The sequence below is a fragment of the Magnolia sinica genome, chromosome 6 (genome assembly GCF_029962835.1).
Source record: "Magnolia sinica isolate HGM2019 chromosome 6, MsV1, whole genome shotgun sequence".
In the NCBI taxonomy this organism is placed as follows: Eukaryota; Viridiplantae; Streptophyta; class Magnoliopsida; order Magnoliales; family Magnoliaceae; genus Magnolia; species Magnolia sinica.
This window is the reverse complement of record NC_080578.1, coordinates 103,244,250-103,261,436: the sequence shown is the minus strand read 5'-3', so window position 1 is coordinate 103,261,436 and position 17,187 is coordinate 103,244,250. Positions and strand designations below refer to the sequence as shown.

Genomic DNA, 17,187 nt, shown 5'->3' with positions numbered 1-17,187 from the left:
CACTACGCCAAAATCGTTGATTTGCGACGGACCAAATCCGTCGTAAAACCAAATAAACGACGGACTTCGTCCGTCGCTGTTTACTGGGTCGTTTTTTATTTTCGACGGATAAAATCCGTCGTTTAATCAGCGACGGATAAGGTCCGTCGCATTATCGCGACGGATAGAATCCGTCGTAAAAAATAAAAAAACAGTCGGCAAAATTCAAAAAATTAGTCGTCACTTAAAACATTAGCGACGGATTAGGTCCGTCGCTAATATGACTAAACGACGGACCTCAAATACGTTGTTGATTGTCAACGGTCAAAATTAGCGACGGATAAGATCCGTCGCTAATATGAGAATTGGTTTTCATCGTTCAAAAATTAGCGACGGACTAAAATATCTGTGAATTAAAAAAATATTGATAAATTATTATTATTATTATTTTTAATCTTGCACCTGATAGTCATTCAAAAAATAATTCACACTATTATTTGATAAGAATCCTATTCAAAAAATTGGTAACAGCTCACATGGTTAGAATCATTGAACCAAAGTGCTACTTTGGAATCATAAACAGTACAAAGTGAGATCTATATAATAGATGTTTCAAGTGATGACTGGACCTATTTTGTTTTACAAAATATTGACGGTCCATTTTCCGCACTATTGATCAGATGTTTACAATCATCTTGGTGTGACTTTTGAACTATGGCTTGCCCCAAGTTTTGTGAATGAAAAGACAGTTCAAATCAATGATAGGCATCCCACAGGATAAAGAAGGTTTATGATTCCAAAACTACTTAATCCTATGCCTTCAATTTTTTGGTAGAGTCTTGGAGGTTCTGATCTTCTAGTCATGTATCCTAGTTCAATTCTTTCAAGTAGTGCTACATCATTGGATGATGCCTTGCAGACCAGGCTGGGCTCAAGCCTGGATCCTTGGCTCGAGTTGGGCACGTCTCTTTTCCAACCAACAACGAAAGCTACAATTCATCTTTGCATATACTAATAACAGAAACAAGGATGCAAACTATAAACAGGCAGTCAAAAACTTACTTAAGCATGGAATTCCATCTAGCCTTGTAAACTGCAGCCAATGATGTAATCATTTGCTCTCTCTTGCCACTGAGGACCACTAACAGCAAACTCGAACTTCACAATGCCTAGAGAGAAGTCCTCAAATGAAATTTATCATAGGGAATCTACTAACAGAGAAGAATCATAAGTTTTGCAGCAGGAAGGAAAATGAAAGTTGTAACATAGCAACTTGATCAGCAAAGAACAACAAAAATTGCAGAGGAGATTGGCAAAAACTTAAACAATAAAATTAAGGATAAACAAGCTCCAAATAAAAGCAATACAAAGTATAGTTGGGAAAACAATACGGACAAAAGGAAACAGGTTTTATGGAGTTTGGCTCCAATCTCCAAGGGAACAAACAAGTACCAATGGATCTTTCTTTTTCTGCCTTGAACAAAAGGAGGAGAAAACCAGTTTGAAATGGATCTCATTGTTCTCTGTCACAAGAAAAGCTTCCTTTCCAGCAGATTGAAATGGAAACATACTATTTTGGTACTAAAGAGGGACGCATCTTTGATTTTTGATAGTGTGAAGGGAATCCAGAGTAAGGTTTGCAAACATGAAGGTGTATGGTTGCTGTGACAGCTCTGGGAGCAGTAGGATGTTTTTAGATAAATCACAGCTTCAATTAGCATACAAGTATTCCCTTCACATTACCCAATACAGTGGTAAAATCAAGTCCATTTTCCCAATTCCAAAGCATATCTTAAGCTAATAATTAAAATTTGAACCAGACAACCATAATAAATAATTTAAAAAATAAAAATAAAAAAAAGATTCGGAGGATCAATACAGCTTGAATAAAATCTTAAATGAGTGATTCAGAGAACGGTATGACAGAAGGTCAATGAATGCAAAAGTTGCCAGCTTTTCAAAAAAATAAATCCAATAGTTGCCGATACATGTCCAGCTGTGGTGTGGAATGGACACCAAATGAGAAAGTAACAAAGTGAACAATAAATTTGGAGGTGCACCGACCTGTAGTACCATGTTCATTGACTCTCACTACATCAGTTGGTCGTAGACGAAGTTTAACCAGAGCAGTTTCAACCTGAAACACCATATTTGACACCACGAAATAATAAGCTCCAACTATATAAGATAAAGAAGACAAAAATCTCAACCGCATATAATCATGAAACCTACACTTTCACTTTGCTGACACTCAATATGAATGAGATTATCAGTTGGCCATTCTAAACTAGCAGATCCGCTGCTTTCACATTCATTCAAATCCTCAAGCTTGATGTGATCGGTAAAGAAAGTTAATTGAGACGGAGTTAATAGACTATCCCCATATGAAAGATAATCAGGGAAAATAACAACCTCCTGCCAAAAATATTAAAGAACAGCAGTGAATGCCAATATGGCTGCAGGAAGCAGAACATCAAAATGAAAGAAACAATCGATCGTATTCAAATATCCGAAGTGCAGAAAGTGAACAACATTAACATGGCAACTGATAAAGTGAAGAGTTTTTTGTTTGTGATGTTAAAATAAAATGAGACTGAGATTTATGCGTGGCAATGGGTCAAATCTGTTAGTGGTTGAGCTGGTCCAACCCACTTCTTAGAAAGGTTTGAGCCACACTTAATGGACCGTTGGTCAGGTTCGGCCATAAAATGAGTTCTGTTAAGTAGATAGGTAGGAGTTTGCTCTGTCCCCAATTGGGCCCACTTTTAAGAAGCTTATAAATAGTAATAGATAGCTTTAATCCCAAACCTAGACAGGTCAAGTTGAGTCGGACTTGAGCCTAATAATTTGTTTCAAGTTGGGCCTCAGGCTTAAATTCTAGACTATATAGTAAGTCTGCTTGGGTTGCAGTTCAAGGGTTCTAGGCTCTAGTTTGAATCTCAGCCTATTTAGTAAATGGGCTGTGCATGGGTTTGACTTGTTGCTACTTTGAACCACCCGAATTTATGGTTCTACGCCTTTATTGTTGATTAATTTGTAATGCAAATTTATACTTACAATGTAGAGATTTTGTACTTTGCTTTATTCGGTAGCATGCATATGATATAATGCTATGCATGCTGTGTTTATAATAATAGCATTAATGATTTCACATATAAATTGCAAAAGATGTTTTGGACATCTAAAGAAAAACGGTCAATCATACAAGGAAACTTGATGGTAGAATGATGATGCACAAAAAACTAGTCACGAGGAATGTTTATGTTTAAAAGCCTTGTAAGGTTTCGAGAACTTACATCCACCTCACTCTTATTGCCAAGTAGTCCTGATGAAAATGCATCCACACTACGAGAAGGGGAGAAAAAAATAAAAATTGTGGCTGCACCGATACGGTCTAGTATGAACGGCTGCCTACGTACCCAATGTTGGAAGATTGGGATCAAGCCACTACGTAGTTCTTAATATCTAAATCAGAACATTTTACGCATAAGCAAAGAAACAATCAAAACAAATCATAATAGAAATGTGTACCTTCTGTCACGCATAAAGAGATGAAAAGCTGAAACAAATTACTAGATTAGTCAAGCAAAACTACTAAATAATTCAAGATAAAGATTTAGTCAAATAAGAAGATGAAAAGCTAGCTTAGGTGTTTTGCATTTTTTTTGCATTCCTTTTATTTTATTTTACTTATTTATTTAGTTTTTGAATTTTTGCTTGTGGGTGTTGTTGCAGGATTGCTAAGGTGTGGGAAAAGCTGCAGATTAAGGTGGACCAACTACCTCAGGCCTGATTTGAAGAGAGGCCTCTTATCAGAATCTGAAGAGAAGATGGTCATTGATCTCCATGCCAGTCTTGGCAATAGGTACTCTTCCCATCATCTCAACCCTTTTTCTTTTCTTTTTTTCATCTTTTTTTTTTTTTTTTTTTTTTTTTTTTTTTTTTTTTTTTTTTTCCCATTTTTTTTTTTCAATTTGGACCACATTTTTTTAGCACATTAGTATATATATTCTACCTATATTCATTGTGTCTCATCTCCTGTATTTGTTTTTTTCTTGCAGGTGGTCTAAAATAGCTGCGCATTTTCCTGGCAGAACTGACAATGAAATAAAGAACCATTGGAACACCCACATTAAAAAGAAGTTAAGAAGATGGGCATTGACCCCATCACACATACACCATTCTCTCCTTCAATTGAAGAACCACAACAACAACAACCATCACAAAAACAACAGCCACAGCAACAACCACAACAAGAGCAATACAATACTCTACTTTCAAAAGAAGAAAATGGCGTTACAAGTGCATTGAATTCTATAGAAGCTGATGCTTTCCTCAGCAATTCCCATCTTTTGTACTGATGAGGTCCCTTTGATTCAACCCAATTAAATCCTAGTCTCATCTGCCTCTTCTTCATCTTGTTGTGATTCAAGCTCTTCCACCTTGCCTGGAGAACTTGACTTTTCTAGTTTGGATTGGGCAGACCCTATGTACTTGTGGGGGATGGATGATTTCAATGGATGGGATTTGATTTGTGATGATGGTGACAGGAAACTAGCTGTTGATCCTTTCAATCAGTATGATTCGTGGAAGTTGGAGCTGATGTGATTGAATTTCTCATTTGGGTCTATTTGGAATTGGAAGATTTAGAGAATAATCCGGCAATTGAGAAATCCCATCATGATTTTTGCCATTTTATTCTCTGTAGAGTGGAGTTTTATGGGTCATTTTCTGTAATATCTTTCTCTTTGAAAGTAAGAGAGAGGGAGAGAGAGGTATGAGAATTTGAAATTTCTATAAATTATTATAGCTGCAGTTTGCAGATTGTAAATGTGGAAAAAAGGAGCGTTTTAATGCAAATAAAGAAAATCTTAAACGTAACTTGGTTATCTCTTTTAATGTTGACCTTTCAGTTCAGTGCACACTCTTTCTTCACATTTATGCTTTGGTTGTGTGAATTGAGCTTGTCTCTTATCATGCGAACATGTTACTAGATCTTGTTCTTCTTGTTTCCTTCTAAATCTCCCTTGGTTCATAGATAATTTTTGAGATCATGATTCAGTTCAGGAATAGTCCAGTTGACCCTTTTAGTAGCCTGAAAGAATGATGGGCTAAAAAGAGTTGGGTTTTGCAACCAACGATATTTCCAATTACCTTAAACTAAGTACCATCACAGCTATTTAAGGATGAACTATTTCATAATAAACTAGGGGTGAAAAAGTCAAGACATCTAGCTCTTGAGAGACAACCAAGTCCATTTCTATTGTCATAATGGAATATCATATGAGTTTTAAGGTTTCAAATGCAACAGACTGAAACTAGACTGCTGAAGCATTAACAGATACAAAGCCAAGATCAGAAACTTCAATGCAAAGTGAAATAATGAAGACCAACTCAGATAAATGCATAGCCAATGCATGTTGATGTCTAGATGAGTATTCTGAAGTTGGCAGTGGTCAGTGTACAAGGTAACTTTCTTTGTATGAATAAAGCAGAGGATGGCTTAGACTTCAGATGCGATGGTAAAATGTATACGAATCACAAACGAGTAATGGCATATTATCTTTCAAGAAAAGAAATCTTAGCAAGTTTCAGTGATTAATGTTGAAACATTTTTATTTTTATTTTTTGCAAAAATGGTGGCAATTTTAGCCATGCTCTATTCCACAATTTGGGTGGATCCACGATTGGCACCAATATGCACAGTGCCAGCACATAACAAAATGCAAAGAGACTCATTTCCACACACACACAAGCTATGTCATGTCCTCTTCATCTTTCAGTTTCTAACAGGTCAGTTGTTAGAATGTAGAGAAGAGATTGCAGATTTGGTTTGATTACGGCACCAGATTAATGTTGAAACATACTCCGAAATAAATAAATAAACAAACATAATCACGCAAGCCTATACTCCGAAAACCAAAACAGTCTCGATCTTCTCAAAATGTATACACCATTGAAAAACCTCTCAACCATCTAATGTTTTCCAACAAAAAATAAAAATAAAAACCCGAGCCAAAAGAAACTCCAGTTAGATGAATATTAGACTATCGCCATACCCATTTCTCCTCTAGGATGAAACTGACATATCCAAAAAAGGAATGAAATAAGCCAAGAACTGAAGAACGCATTACATGAAAGAACCCTTGACTATCAGCAGTTCCAAACAGCCAAGCTTCAAAGGAGAAAACCTAAACCCAAAACCCGATTTGCAAAAATCCAACATCCAGATATTACCAACCACTGCAAAGAGTAATAAGCTAACATACCAAAAACCCAATTACAGAAAAACCCAAATTCCAGGTAAAAGAAACTCACATCTGAAAACTACTGTTTTAAAAAAAAAAAAAAAAAAAAAAAAAAAAAAACCAAACAAACAGCGATCACCAAACATCAAACACCTGTTCCCCGGAAAAAAAAAAATTTTTTGTAGAAAAACCCAATTCCAGAAAGCAACATATCCAAAAAGAAAAACCCATTTCAATAAAAAATAAAGCAAACAATCAAATATCAGAAATATATATATCCAGCAAACCCAAATCCAGAAATCCGTAAATCCGACACTCCAAAAAACCCAGATATCAGAATCCAATAACAAACGCAATCGTATTTCAAACGAGAATAGAAAGATGGAAGGGAGCTAAAACTAGGTTTTGGGGATCTAAATTAGATAAATGAGTACATACCTAGATTGAAGACCTCAGCTTGAAAAAGGCGAAAGGGAGGCCGGTTCCGACGAAGAACAGAACAGAAATGGAATTCAACAGAGGGAGAAATGGAATTCGAAAGAGGGTTTTAGAAATCCCTCTTCGAAAATGAAATTTGCATTCAAATTCACACAATGTGTGTTTTACATCATTTAAATAATATCATATGTTATCATCCGTACATTTAACGGACCACCTAATGGTTGTTTATAATTTTATTATATGGTAAAATTATCAATATTAACAATCTACAAGTGTAACCACTATTTGGATGGTCTGGATAACCCTAAATCATTGCCACAAGTGATATGAACAAATCACCACCATTTTACATTATATCCACAACTACGAACGACACCATTACGGACGGGTTTGGCCAGTGATGCTGGTCGGTGCTCTGTGGGCCCCACTATGATGTATGTGTTATATCCACACCGTACATCCATTTTGAGATATCATGTTAAGTCATGAGCCAAAGAATGAGGCAGATAAAAATCTGTAGTGGACCCCACCACAGAAAACAGCGGGAGAGTAATTCCCACTGTTGAAACCATCCTAAGGCCCATCATAATGTTTATTTGAAATCCAACCTGTTCAAAAGTTAAAAAAGACATGAAATAAGGGAAAACACAAATATCAGCTTGATCTAACACTTTTGTGGCCTTTAAAAGTTTCTAACTGTTTTCTGTGTTAGGGTCCTCTAGAGCAGTGGATTTAACTCATTCTTTGGATATTGCAAATGGATGAAAGGTGTGGATATAAAACATACATCATGTTGGGCCCAGGGAACTTGCTGACGTCACTTCGGTAGCTAGTCTTGCTATTCTCCCTGACACCAGCCTCGTGGGTGGTGGTTGGTGCTCTGTGGGCTCCACCATAATGTATGTATTTCATCCTTTACTTTCATCCATTTTTAAAGATTATTTTAGGGATTTATTCCAAAAATGAGAGGTATATAAATCTTAGGTGGACCACACCACATGAAAACAATAGTGATTGGATATCCATCATTAAAATCCTCCTAAGGCCCAATGTATTGTTTATTTAACATCCAATCCATTTATTAAGTCATACAGGCCCAGTTGAAGGAGAAAAACAAAAATCATCTCGATCCAAAACTATGGCCCCAAAATGTTTTTAATGGTTGACGCTCATTCAACACTGTTTCCTGTAATGTGGTCCATTTCAGATTGGGATATACCTCATTTTTGGTCTCATGCCATAAGATGGTCTTTAAAAATAGATGGAGGCATGGATGAAACACATGCATCATGGTGGGGCCCATAGAGCACCGACCAGGCGGAGTAGTAGCCAATCTTTTCCCCTTATTTGTGGTGTGGTCCATTTAATCTTTGGATATAATTCATTTTTGGATAATTCTCTAAAATGATTTCGAAAAATGGATGAACAGTGGTTGATCCTAAATTTTCAATAAATCCAAAACTCAAGAAACCACGCCACACGAAACAGTGTGGAATAATGATTTCCATCGTTGATACCTTCCTTGGGCCCACAGTAATGTTTATTTTTCATCCAACCTGTTAATAATATAAAAAGGATATGAGTGAAGAGAAAACACAAACATCAGCTTCATCCAAAACTTCTATGGCCTTCTAGAAATTTTCAACGGTAGAGGTTCAATCACACTATTTCCTGTGGTGTGGTCCACTTGGGCTTTGGATATGCTTCCTTTTGTTCTTTAGACCTAAAATTATTTGTCAACGTGGATAAACGGAATGGATTAAATAAATAAATAACGGTGGACCCCACAAAGTTTACTTTGGTAAAGGTAATGACTAACTCACCTAAATGAAGAGGGGTTTTCTTAAAACGTTCATAATCATATATTGGGCTTGTCTTAATATGATTCACATATCCAACCCACTCATTATGTGTGTCCCACTTGGATGAGGGGTCAAACCAAGTTTTAGCCGCATCCAAAACTCATGTGGGCCCCACCAAGTGCTTTTATATTTTTTAAGATGTCTTGACATGGTTTTAGATAGTATGGTCCACCTGAGTTTCGTTTACGGATGATTTTTGAGATATCTCATAACCTAAAGGAGACACATTAAATGCATGGTGTTGATGTTCGACACACATCATGATGGGGCCCACAAAACTTATTAACATCAATTCATAGGTTCCCGAGAGGTCAATAAGTTGGGTCACAATTTTGGCAATAATATTTAGCCCATTTTATATGTATAGTCTATTCACTCTATTTTATTGATCAATACCCTCAATATGACTAGTTACTCGCCCCAATCAGGCTAGCTATATGTGAGAAAGGTATTGGGAATACAAGATTGATCAACAGTTTGAGTAAAATTTGATTTAAACATATGAAGTTATTTACTCTTCAATCTGGATTAATTCAATTGTCCAAAAACGGTTAAATGTTCAATTAGTAGATGTGCCAAATAATTTATTAAAAAATATTTTTTTTCATAGATAAATATCAATTTCCATTTAAAAATTACATTTTTTTTTCAAAATGTATTTTTTTTTTTACTCTTAATTTTTCTTTGAAGACTTTTAACAAAATATCATTTTTATTATAAAATATTTCAAAAAATAAATTAAAATACAAATTCTGAATTTTTATTTTCAAAATATCTTAAATTTTCACAATTTTTTATTTTTTATCCCAAAAATTCCAAAATGCCGATTTTTTTCTTCAAAAGCATCATGTTGTTTTCAACTTTTCAATTTTTTTAAAAAAATTATATATATTTTTTCAAAATCTTAGTGTTTTTATAGATAACTTTTTCTTTTAATTTCGAATTTTGAACATTTTCAATTATTTTTCAAAATCACAAAATTTTTCAACTTATTTATTTTTCGTTTTAAAATGTTTGTTTTTTGATAAAGTATCAATTTTTTAATATTGTTTTATTTAAAAAATTTTCAATTCTTTTTCACTTCTCCATTTTTTTAAAAGCATTTTATTCGAATTTGTCAATTTTTATTGAACTTCACAATATATTTTTTTTTTCAAATTTCAAACTCCCATTTTCTTTTTTAAAATATTTTCATTTTTCAACATTGTGAAAATTTTCACATTTTTTAAAATATTTTTAATTTTCTTTTTTAGGATATTATTTTTTCTCAAAATAAAATGCTTTTTTTTTTTCAAATTTATCAACCTTATTAAATATTCTTTTTTGTTCCCACAAAATAGATTTTTATTAAATAACGATTTTTATTTTTTCAAAATCTAATTTTTTCCTCAAACATTGTTAAATTTTTTAAACTTCTCAATATTCTTTTTCATGTGATAGTACAAATCATTTAAATATTAGTTATAAATTAAATAATAAAAATAAAAATTCCACTCATTTGATATAAAAACAAAATAAATTTTCTCTGTGTGTTCAATCAATTGTTAAAAAATAATCTTAGATACAAATATGTACAATTAAACCACTGAAATTCTATTAAAAAACAATTATTAGACTACAAAAAAAACTTAATTTTCCACCATATTCTAAAAAAAAAAAAATTTAAATAAATTTAAGGCGAAAGTCTTTTTACGACGGACCTGATCCGTCGCAAAATCAACTGAAAAGCGCGCCATTTGTTATTTTGAGCGGGAATTTGCAACTATTCATTTTCCGTCGCAAATCAAAATTTGCGACGAATTTTGTCCGTCGCTTAGTTACGACGGACAAAAATCTGTCGTAAATAGGTCGTAAACAGATTTTAGCGACGGATTTTGGTCCGTCGCTAAATTCTGCGACGTTCGGACTACGGATATTCGAGAAGGACGAGCGTAGCGACGGACTTTTTCAGTTAGCGACGGATTAAATCCGTCGTTAAACCAAGAGATTGCTGCGACGGATGAAATCCGTCGCAAAAGTACGTCGCAAATTGGCCATTTTGGCGTAGTGCCAATACACTGCCAACACTCTTATGTAACCTGTCTTGCTGCAGCAGAAAAAAAATGTAATTTCTATCTCAAAATCCTCAAGCAAATTTCATTTATTTTTTGTGTTAGTTTCATTTGATAGCATACGAACGACACGTCTCTTCAATTTATACATTTTCTTGTGGAAGGTCTTTTCTTGTTTAACAGGGAACTTTATTAACACAAAGATCTCTAAAAACATGTTTTCCCAATCTGAGCTACAATCAAATTGTAGGACACTTTTTTTTACCCTTATGTTTGTCATCCCCTGCTCAATTAAGTGTTTTTTTGGATTAGAAGACTCACCAAATTCTAGTTATAAATGCAGTTGGAAAGAGACTACGAGTGTGTGTATTCACCTTTAAATAAATTTTTTTAAAAAATTCTGAAATGGTTTTCATTCATTTTCTCACAAATCTTCTCAAGAGTAGGCAAAATAGAGAAAAGACCCATTTCAGATTTATTTATTTTTTTCTTTCTTTTTGAAACGAATGGTCTTTTTTTTGGGTGAGAAGGAAACTTGTTGGTCTTTTCTGTTATGCATCAGCTCAAACAAAATTGCATTTACTTGATACATTAGTCTGGGTATCAACCTTGCCACTGCAGATGTTATCATTCTCTATGAAAGTGATTGGTGTACATTTTCCATTCTGCTTTGCTAGTATCATTTTAAATTGGTATTTTTTACTGTCTGGCTTCATCTCTCTTATGTATATGCCAGTTTTTCCAGGTTGAGAGAAAAATCAATTTGGTTTATGATGGTGGAAGAAAGTGTAGGCTAATGGGTCTAATTTCTCATACTATTTTTAATGGTGGATGCCATGCTCTTGGGTATATATGGCTTTCATTGATCTACTTTTTTGTAGAAAAATAATGCTGCCTAGATGCCTAGCGGTGTTGATAGCAATCACGTTGTAGACCTTTATCCTATATATGCATTGACAGATGCAGGTGAAAAGTTTGGAGCTCTATTATGAGCATCATATCTTTGATTTCTATTTTCTTTCTAGACTTTTCATGGTGCTTGTGTTATTATTGTCAGGGCTCAAAGGAGAATATATATTCCTTACAACAACAAAACAAGGAAACTTGCAAAAGCTATGCCAAGGAAATATGGTAACATCCATAGATTTGTTGTAGAAAAACTCAACTTCGCCCAATCAAGTCGACCTGATCACATACCATCAGCCATAGCCGACCGATGGGGCTAACCTTTGCCCGTAGCCAGTTTTAAGGGCTGCTGGAAAAGGCTGTTTTACAAGGTTGGGCATGAGGCCCACCAATTGTGTGGCATCTAATTAACCTATCCAATAGGATTGCTCTATCATGAAATTAAACATTTGTGTAACATCTATGTAGTCTCTGCTTTCTATATAAACTGTAATAGAATCTGAACCAAAGCAAGAAAACAACCTTCTCTCTCTCTCTCTCACATCTTTTACATACTTTACATACGCGTGGCCCATTTGTCATTTCTTTATAAATTTTAGCATATTATCCTTCATGGGAAGTGAGAAATTGGAGTATAGTCCCAATGCATTAGAATTTAAAATGGTAGTTAGTATCTTGATGTACCCATTTCGTACATGGGGGGCTCATTATCGTTGATCCACAATATTGATCTTGTGGGAACCATTGCAGATTGAGGATGAGCCATGCTCTTCTAGATTGAGAGACTGTAACCATTTTTGGGCATGGTCCATTGACAGTGAGTAATAGTGTATTACATTGTGTTTTTGGATTTTCGGTAATTGGCATTTTTTTATACGAGGTCTGCCATCTCATGCACAATATGAAAGGTGGATGTTGATGCAGCAGCAGTTAAAATAGTCATGGCTGGAGCTGGGTGTGAAAATGGTAGTAAAGTGGAACAAGTAAGAAATGGCCTTCATATTGTTATATTTAACATTGTTGCTTTGTGGAATAAAACTGCAAATCCCATATAAAAGAGAGGATATGTGGCTATTAGAGTCTTTTTTCTTCACTTTGAAACTGGACTTTATGGAGGATGCATTTTCTTAGGTTTGAGACATGTCCTGCCATTTCTTTACTTTGTTATTATTGAGATTAATGCCCCTAAAATTGATTTATCAAATTTTATTATGCCTTTCTTTTAATAAAAGATGTTTGAGATCCTATCTTGATCTCTGTAAGTTTATTTGCTGATTTGTTGTTTATTGAGATCCTATCTTCCTTTCTTTCTTTCTTTCTTCTTCTTACTTGGTTTCTTTGTTCTTCTTTATTTATTTATTTATTTATTTATTTATTTTTATTAGCTGAGTGCAGATGATGTCCATTGTTAATGGTCAATCTATGCATTAGTGGCTAGCTGAATCCACAACTCTTCACAACTCTCATAACTGGTCTTTTTGTTGGTGCGCAAGTAATCACAAAGTGTGAAGGTAAGCAGGAACTGATTTGAGCATGGGAATGGAGAAGCTTCAGCTTCAAAATGTTAGCAAGTATGAACAGCTAGGAGGCAGGAGTAGGAGCACAAATCAAAAACACAATTCAAAGTGACAGTAGCACCTGGGTAGAAAATTTTGCAGCCGAGGTTGTGCAGTTCTCTTGATGTTGTGTTTTTTTTTTTTTGTCCAGCATGAGCATGCATATCTGACATCTTTTATTATTGTTTTTTTTTTTTTTTCTTTTAACCGTCATCATCATCATCATCTAAGCCTTTATAGTAGGCAGTCGTCTAAGTCCAGAATGGTTCTTGTAAATTCTATTCCTAAACCACTGGAAGCTCGGCTCACATTCAGCTGGTTCCAAGGATTCCAATCTATGTGCGGGCACTGTAAAGGAATAACAATTCTTCCACTGTCTCTCTCTGTCTTTGTTACCATTGCCAATTTAATACCCGACTCAGGCAAGTCACGACTCAACTCAAGACCCAAGGAATCGATCCAAGTTGTTGAGTCTAAAAAACATGGATGGGGCTGATTTTTGCACAAGGTGATCCTCATGGTGGAAGGGCATGGGCAAGCCAGGCCCACTTTCACCCCATCTTTAACCAGTCAGTATCTGCAAATAGCTCGTGTGGGTGTAACAAATTCCTCTAGAATACCGTTTACTGGAATTGATATTACCAAAGAAGGGGATTTTTCGGAGTTATTGTTGTACATGCTTATGTCAAAGGCTCGATTTTGAGCCACAAAACCGTTTACTGGAATTGATATTTCCAAAGGAGGGGATTTCTCCTGCCCCTTCTGCTACATCCATTTACAACTTCTTAGGTACAGATGATTCATTCTTTTTGCAATATAGCATTTCTTGCAAACTTGATTCACTTTACATTCCCTTTATGAAACTACTGATTCACTTCACATTCCGTTCTTGTATTCGAAAGTAGAAAATGCATGACAGAACTTTTTCTCTGCATATCATTGTAAAAATCTGTAATAATTTAAAATTGTTCTCATTTAGCACTTATTATGTGGATATATTGTAGAGAAAGACATCTAACAGATGTGTAACTTCATGGAGTGATGAAGTCTCATGGTTATGTTTTCCTTCTGTGTCCACTTACATAGACATACACAACTGATTGTTTGTCAAAATAACTCGAAGTATACTCCAGGTTTGTATGTGGTCTCTTACATTTATAGTTTGCTGAATTCCCAGTTAAACACATAATTTCAGGGGAATGCAGGGTTTTATCTTGTAGGGAGAGCAGGTTTTTAGATCTGATCCCTTATCCTAGACGGAATACTCAGCTGAGCCAACATGCGCATGAAGGGATCCATTGATACACTTTCTACTTTCCATCATCCAAATTTGAAGTCTCTAGATATAATAGTAAATTTCTGACAATGAGTAAAATTGTCTTGTGATCTTTATTTTGTGGCCTATGAAATATATGTTGAACCTAGTAGATCTTCAACAACATAGGGAAGACAAAAACCTTTAAACTAATGGAGTTTCAATGGTCCCATAGTCTCTCTAAATCAACAGTCTTATATGTAGAGATAAAGGCAGGCAATTAGTTTTAAAATTATGATTTAAATATCTTGATACTACAATCAAGAATTAAATGAGTTTGTGACAAAGAATTTAAGCATGGATGGCATTGACTTGAATATATTGGATTTATTTTTTGTGCAGTTAGGAAAATCTTTTTCCTTGGGCGACCCAAATGCCAAGATTAGTGTCCTCCATGCAGCCCTGTCTTTTGAAGCCCCCAAATTATTTAAATCTTGTTATGTGCAAAACAACATAAACCCATTGTAATCTCCCTTTGTGCAGGTTCTGGACCGTGGTGAGAAGATGAGCTTCTGGTAGACAAAACAGAGAACCTCTGCTCACAGGTGGTGAACCTCAATATCATTGAGGGCTTGAACCTGTTGAAGGACTCCGAAATACTGGTGCTGATGCCTTTTACTGTTACACAGCTCACCAAAGATCGACAGAAGAAACGAGTCCCTTGGAAACAATGGCAATCATTAGCAACAAGGAGATCATTGACATTAACCAAGGTATGTTAGCTGCTTAGAATGGTGTTTTAAAAAAAAAAAAAAAAAAAAAAAACTAGGATGCATGTGGGTCACCTTTTCTTCTTTTTTTTTTTGACACGAAAGATTTTCACTATTGCTACGGATTGTTGGTGGCCATGATCACAATAGCTACGGGTTTAATCTGTAGCAAGATTTTAACCAGCTACGATACATTTAGCTACGGTTTTTATTCGTAGCTTTTGACCAATTTTCTGGTAGTGTAGCAAAAAAGTGGCGATTTAGCGGCGTCCAGCACAATTGTCAGTAAAGGTTCTGACCGCCGGTAAAGCCTTTACCGACAGTGGCTTTACCGGCTGTTAGCTGACTGCGGGCAAAGGATTTAGCGGCGGTTTTTTAGGCCTTTGCCGACGGTTTTGACCGCCGGTAAAGTCCAGTTTTCTTGTAGTGTCCAATCTCAAGTCGACCACATTACAGGAAACATTGTTGATTGAATATCGACCATTAAAAACTTTTTGGGGGCCATAAAATTTTTGGATCAAGATGATCTTTGTTTTATCCTTTCATTTAGGTCTTTATGACCTAATCAACAGATTGGATGTCAAATAAACAGTACAGTGGGCCTTAGGAGGATTTTAATGGTGGATATCCAATCATTATTGTTTTCCTGTGGTGTGGTCCAATTGAGATTTTTATCCCTCTCATATTTTGGATCAAGCCTAAAATGATCTGTAAAAATGGATGAACGGCATGGATGAAACACATAGATCATAGTGGGGCCCAGTGAGCACTGATCATCAGCCACTGGGCTAGTTACAGGGGTGTTTTTACCCCTTTGTAAGGATGATGATTAATACAAAGTAGATCCAAATCTCAAGTGGACTATACTACAGGAAACAAGTGGTGATTGGACACCCGCCATGAAAAACTTCCTAATGCAACTGTAATGCTTTTATAATGTATATTTGCCATCCAACAAGGTGACAAGGTGACACAAAACTGGTAACGTTTCTATAATGTTTAATTGGCATCCAACGGTCTTGGTATCGATCCCTAGTGGGGGTGGCTAACAGTAGAGTGTGTACTAACATGGGTGTGTACTAACAAGCTAACCCAAAAAAAATAAAAATTGGCATCCAACCTAGTGATAAGGTGATACAAAACTGGTAATGTTTCTGTATTGTTTATTTGCCATCCAACATATGGATAAGGTGACACAAAATTAGACGAACAAAAAAAAATTAAATAAAAAATCACCTTGATCTAAACTTTTGTGCATGGCCCATAGGAAGTTTTTAATGGTCAAATGCCACAGTTTCGTATGATATGGTCCACTTAAGATTCCGACATGGTTACTTTTTTTGGGCTGATGCCTTAAAATGGTGTGGCATAACAGACGAATGATGTGGATGTAGAATACATAGATCAAGGTTAGCCTCATGGTAAGGGCTGCCCCGTCCTGGGTGTGGTTGGGGCCGCACATAACCTGTTCCAACATGCAATGTGTGACTTAATGTGGTGGGAGTTAATTGAGACATGTGTTGCTGTCAGAGATGGGGACATATCAAGTATATAGTATTTCAAGTCACCACACAATCAAACTTCCAGATCCTCATTGAATCTTAACCATTAAAATGGCTCGAAATCCTCAACAGCACAATAAGTCTGTCTATCAAGTGCCCTTGACGCTAGGTCATGGAGAAAAATATCAATCGGACCCATGGCTCAGATGAGCCAAACTATGGAGTCAATGGGGATGGCTAGGACAAAACAGTAGGTTTGTGTATGTGGCCTCCATGATGTGTATCTTTCATCAAACTTATTCATCAAGTATGACTCACCATGATGAATGGAAGATGCAAAGATCAGCTTGACCCAACTCATGCATGCAAGCTACACTGCATGAACTTTGTGGTTTGGTGATGTAGGGATGAACATGATGAGGTTGATCACCATCTTTCTCAAGGGGATAACTTTTCTGAAGCCACGGAGCTTCTCTAAACTCCTCATAGAGATGCCTCAAATCGATGAGGAAAATAAGAAAATAGAAATAAATTCTAAAAAATTTGTAAATTAATTTATAGATGAAATAAATGAATTTACATCCCTTTAAATAGGGATACCATGCCTTGGAATAAGT

The 17,187-nt window shown here is 35.5% G+C and overlaps 1 protein-coding gene and 1 pseudogene across 2 annotated transcripts in view; one reads left to right on the top strand and one right to left on the bottom strand.

The window, feature by feature from the left end:
- LOC131249353 (probable disease resistance protein At4g27220) overlaps positions 1–17,187 on the bottom strand; it is a 98,602-nt gene that overhangs the window by 12,783 nt on the left and 68,632 nt on the right. The window lies entirely within an intron of this gene.
- Positions 1,625–4,860, top strand: LOC131249805 (transcription factor MYB20-like; annotated as a pseudogene).